This window comes from Bos indicus x Bos taurus, chromosome 24 (assembly GCF_003369695.1).
Source record: "Bos indicus x Bos taurus breed Angus x Brahman F1 hybrid chromosome 24, Bos_hybrid_MaternalHap_v2.0, whole genome shotgun sequence".
NCBI lineage: Eukaryota > Metazoa > Chordata > Mammalia > Artiodactyla > Bovidae > Bos > Bos indicus x Bos taurus.
The window spans coordinates 33738553-33744552 of record NC_040099.1 but is presented as its reverse complement, the minus strand read 5'-3'; the positions used below and the strand labels follow the sequence as shown (position 1 = coordinate 33744552).

At 34.8% G+C, this 6000-nt stretch overlaps 1 protein-coding gene across 1 annotated transcript in view; it reads left to right on the top strand.

Annotated features, from left to right (window-relative positions):
• Positions 1 to 1752: 1752 nt before the first annotated feature.
• RBBP8 (RB binding protein 8, endonuclease) overlaps positions 1753 to 6000 on the top strand; it is an 82399-nt gene continuing 78151 nt past the window's right edge. The window contains exon 1 of the mRNA XM_027525674.1: positions 1753 to 1965. The gene's annotated coding sequence lies outside the window, so the exon portion shown is untranslated. The remainder of the gene's footprint in view (positions 1966 to 6000) is intronic.

The following is a 6000-nucleotide window of genomic DNA, read 5'->3' as shown; positions in this document are numbered from 1 at the left end:
CCCATGGGCTGTAGCCTGCCAGGATCCTCTGTCCATGGGATTCTCCAGGCAAGAATACTAGAGTAGGTTGCCATTCCCTTCTCCAGGGGATCTTCCCAACCTAGGAATCAAACCCAGGTCTCCTGCATCACAAGCAGATTCTTTACTGTCTGCGCCACCAGAGAAGACGTAAGTAAGTAAGTGGTGGTACGGTCCAGTATAAACTTCAGATTATACTTTAGCAGGAATGTTGTAGAATCACTCCATCAGTAGATAGGAAAAACTATTTCTAAATGTGCAAGTATTATGAAAGAGTAAGAACAAATCTCACATGATCTCCCTTAATACAAACCAATTTCTATCAAAAGGTGATCTCGTGTACAAATGAACTTAATTACAAAATAGAAACAGACTCAGAACAAACTTAGAGTTACTAGGGTGGAAGAGTGAAGGGATGGGATAGCTAGGGAGTTTGGGATGGACATGTACCCACTGCTGTATTTAAAATGGATAACTAACAAAGACCTACTGTATAGCGCAGGGAATTCTGCTCAACATTCTGTGGCAGCTTGGATGGGAGGGGAGTTTGGAGGAGAATGGATACATGTATATGTATGGCTGAGTCACACTTCTGTCCACTTGAAACTATCACATTGTTTATTGGTTATGTTGTTATTGTTTAGTCACTAAGTTGTGTCTGATTCTTTGTGACCCCATGGACTGTAGCCCACCAGGCTCCTCTGTCCGTGAAATTTTCCTGGCAAGAATGTTAGAGTTGATTGCCATTTCCTTTTCTAGGGGCTCTTCCTGACCCAGGGATTGAACCCGCATCTCCTGCACTGCAAGCAGATTTACCACTGAGCCACTGGGGAAGCCCATGAAAAGTTTAAAATAACATGTGATCTTGTGATCTTGGAAGTGAGTGTTGCTCACTTCCTCCATCCAAAAGACTAACAGACAAGCTTCACTAGGAACCTGGACATTTTCCCCATCTCTTACCAAATTTGTCCTTTTTCGCCGTTGTAACCCTGTACCTGGCACAGTCTGGCACATAGTAGTTATCAAGAATTTGCATTCAACTGTTGACTATCCAAAGTAAAACCTCTCTAAGTTGTCCTAGTATGTAGAATAGGAGTTTTTCCAATTTTAGACTGGAATGGTATGAGGATCTTTGAGTACAAGGAAGATAAAACCCCAAGCAAATGTTTGGTCCACCCATATCTTGTTTTCCTCCCTCTAGAAATGCTTCCTTCAAACTCTCAGGGCCACTGCCCTCCTGGGGAATATAAACACCCCCTCAAGGCTGAGCTAGACCAAGTGGACTAGGTGGAAAGGTCAGGCATTATGGATTCTTCTTCATTGTAATCTCTTTCTAGAGGCTTTAGTCCGAAGAGCCTTGAAGTGAATTTTTAAAAAGGATTACCTACCTCTGAGGATGAGATATACTCAAGTTATCTACAATGAGAGGTTTGTAACAATGGACTGTTGCTGTACCTGACACAGATCTTCCCCTCCCACTGGAACTCTGAATTATTTTGCTGCAGGCTACAACATTCTGAGCAGTATGTTGGGAGTTGACGGGAGGTGGGGATAACTCACCTGTACGAGCTTAGCAGAGCTGAGCCGCTGCAGCTTGTTGGGCTAGCCTTTGATGCAGACTGGTTGGACGGGTTCTGGATCTACAGAAGAACCGGTCTGACTGGCCTGTTGTGCCAACATATTCTGGTTTGATTCCATGTTCCACAGACGGCAGAAACCTGCCCAGCCAGTTAAATGAAAGGCATATTAGGTTATCCATTGCACACCTTATATAGCTTAGATGCGGCAGAACTCTTCCACACAGCAGTGGTGTCTAGCAAACTCTAGCATGGTCCAGAGAGGTGTCTCCCACTGATTACTGTGGAAGTTCATAGCTTCAGGGAAAGTCCGCAGTGAAACACCTTCTGCTTTTGACCAAGAGCAGAAGCTTTCTAAATAAATTGAAGGGTAAGTTAATATATTTTTTTTTCTTTCTCAATTTTCTATGCACTTTTAGAAGGTTAAGAAATTAAGTTTAAGATGATATCTTTTTAACATGGTAATACCTGCATTGTATCTTTTATATAAATTTGCTTAAATATTGTTTTATAGTACTTGCATACATATATTTTCATTGATTTGTTTGAATAAAGATTACTTGCCATATAATATACTTTTCTATACTTTTTTGGTAAGTCATGCATGGCTATGGTCATTAAGAAAGCTCGGTTGAATAATTTTGCTAAATATATTTTGCCTATTAATGTAATGATTCATCTTAAGCCATCTACTCCTTTGATAATATACTATTATGTTTTACAGGCTGTTGCTATATGGTAACATTTTATATGGCAAATCTAATTGTGGATAAAATAATAACTGCCTTTTTAAGGCATTAAAAAAAAACAAAACAGTGCTATTCTTCTTGGTGATCCTCAGCACATTAAAAGAACAATTCACAGCAAGTGAGGAGTGCGAAAAACAAAGATTGTGGAATCTGGTAACTGATTAACTATTGGAGCTCAAAAGCACTTGCTGAGCTGAATAGAAAGGAATGAAGACAGGTTTTGTCATGCCTATTAGGTCTGAAAACCTTTTTAGGTTAAAGAATATTTGGATCTTCTTTTAGTATATATTTTAAAATAATTCTTTTACCTCTCTTTTTCACTGATCCAATTAATTTATTTTAGTAATTTGTGTCATTTAAAATGAAAGTTACCAATCCCTTTAGATTTATGTTGGCATACCAACCTACTCTTTAGTTATTAGTATTAGATTGAACTGAATGCACACATCTTCTGGGCAATTTAATATAACAGCTGATATATGAACTTTATCGTGGAATTAAAAATTACTTTAAAAAATAGATTTATACTACTTTCCTCTCAAAGACTATCTGCAGATCATCATATGACTCACCTTCAACTGAGCAAGACTGATGCATTCTTTTCATTGTCCCTTTAGAGTCTTCACTTTGTCATTATTTTCAAATTCAAAGGCTATAAGAGTTTCTTCAGGATGATACTAAAGAATTTTTTTTTAAGTGTTTAAATGTTCAGATGAGATTCAGTTTTTGCAGGGAAACCTTTTAGATGCTTGCCTACTCCAAGGCAATTCTGCATAAAGCTTCTGATATTCAGCTGAATTTATAAAAAGCTATGTAATGTTGAATCTGCAAAAGGAATGTGCTGATTCAGCAAAGCAAAAAATTAATTTTATTCAGCATAAACTGTAGTATGACAATTTTTGAAGACTATGGATCAAAAATTTCAGTTGATTGAATTTTTCTCTTTTAAATTAGTTTTCAGGCTAAATATAGATATGTGTCAATAGTGTATACTTACACTGTTTCTGGTAAATATATTATACCTAGTAACTTAAAATTTTTAAATCTCACTATATTTATAATACAGAGCTTATTCTTTAAAGATAAACTTAATTTGGGATTCCAGCTTATTTACTAGGCATTTTTTATGTTTATGGTTTTGAGGAAAGCTATTTAGGAAGTAGATATATATTTCATATAAAATTTGTGGGTAAAATTTCAAATCTAATGCTACATGTTGGAGAGGGATCTGCAGTTTTCACTTAATGGAATTTTTAGTTTCAAATATATGATTTCCTATTAAATATGACTTTTATATATTTTCCATAAATTGATTACTTTAAAATATTGATACATTGTGATATTTTGATTAAAATTAAGAATATACAGATTTATCAATCAAATTAGGAATCTGTGTATGCATATATATTTTATATAGCCCTACATTATCTGAGGGCCTAGGTCAAAAACTGTTCTAGTCATTTAATAACCTTTTTACTCTCTAAGTCTAGCTGGGGATGCATTCTTTTATCTTTATTGCTGGCCATACAGTTTCACACAATGACTCTTGTTGTCAACCATGCTAGCTTTCTTAACACCTATAACCTCCTTCTTTCCTGAATGTATTCATGGGTTTCCTATCAAAAGCCCTTAGAATCATGACATTTCTGAGCTAGAAGGACTCTTTAAGAATGACTGATGAATTCACTTTTTAGTTGAATGAAAAGCCCCAAAATGTAGCTGAATAACATAGTCTAAGGGTAGAGGTGGTACTAGACCATCCCAGCTTCCTGATACCAGCTCAGACTAATATTTTTTCACCACTCTACATTGATTCTTCTGAATACTACATAAAATCTACTCTGTGTTCTAAAAGATTCGTAAAAAGGTTAAAGTGTATAAGTTATGTTAAGGAGTTTCTGCTGAACCAAGAAACTCTTTGCTTTTGTATTTTAATCTATTTAATTATTGCCCCTGAACTTTTTTTGGTATAGTGGCCAAATTTATGGGATTGCCATTGGTAAGGAAGATGACTGCCTCTTCAAACCCTAATTTCATAAGGCCATCACAAAATGTTGTATCAAACTGATGAGTATCTCACATTACTCCATCTTTATCCAGATTATTTGTGGATACTGCTGTCATTTTTAACTTATTATTACTTTATACTGTCTCAACTGTTTATTTTCTTAGTATGTGTATAAGTATATATGTATTTTTTTATTGTTTTAGTCACTCTTACATGGATACAGTTTAGGATTTGCCTAAGAAGGTTGTACTTCTAAAATATGGTTAAAACTGACAAAAACATTTCAAAAAGTAGATGAAGCCCAGGATTACAGGACTCAAAACCCATCTTAGAGATGATAGAACCTGTTATATAAAGGGTGATATCTTAATACAGCGCTTTGTACACAAGCGCTCAAAAATGCTCTAAGTGTTTTTAACTTGAGGAATTCCAAGGTAATAGGACCACAGAAAGCTCGAGAAAAAAAGGCTGAAATTTATCAATTCTGATTCTTCAAGCTAAAAGTTAATTCTTCTAAGCTCTTTATCTTTTCACAGGTAAAATCTTACCAGGGGGATGTTTCTAAATTTGGTAAATTTAGTTCAGTCCAAGTGGACTCTGGAAAAAAATTTGTTTCTTATCTTTATACTCAAGAGAAAAGGTAGTATATTGAAAAACATATGGGTTTTTGGCCCAAACTGAGATGGATTTGAATATTCACTCTACTACAAACTAGTTTACCCTTGGGAATTATTTAATGCTGAGTTCTCTTTTCTCCATCTGTAAATGAAGAAAATGGAAATCATTCTCTAAGAGTAGTTGGAAGACTCAAATGAGATATTGTATGTAAATACCTAGGAGAGTTTCTAGAACATAGTAGGTATAGCAGTCAATATTCTTCCCACTTTTTAAATAGAATATATAATAAATTTCAACAAATAGCTTAAGTAAGAGAAGTCAAAGCTTTAACTTAGAATATACATTTTTGTCAGAGATAAAATTTAATCAGCAATCTTGGAAAATATTAAGATTTAATATTTTAATCTTGTTAAATCTAAAAAATTAAAAACCCATATAATTGAACCCAATTAAAGAATCATTTCAAAGACACCTTTGTTAAATGTATTTTGAGAGCAATATACCAATGTGATTAAAGGCTTGGATAATTTTTAAAAATTCAGTCATCCTTACCAAGCTCCTCTGTCCATGGGATTTGCCAGGCAAGAGTACTGGAGTGGGTTGCCATTGCCTTCTCCGTCTACCAAAGGAAGGATGTGACAAAGATAGTGCAAATTATGCCTTACTAGTACCTAGTATCTGTTCTTCAAAGGCATTTTACATCTATTTATATATATCATTTAACACGACATCAGATTAGTTGGCCAAGGATTTCTATGTGTTCTAAGGATTGTGCTTTCTATTACTGATTGAATTATTTCTTCAGGGCTATAGAGTATGTTTTTTCCTCCAAAAGATTCTCTGATGAATTAATTTACTGTAATGTATATTGCATTCCCTTGATAGTAGATAATGATAGGAAGAGTGTGTCCAAAACTGGATGTAAGAAGTAAGATACAATAGGATTCAACAGGTTCTAAAAATAATATTAAATTAGCCACAGATTGATAAACTGATTAGGAAATGGAGCCAATGAACAAAGTTCACTAAT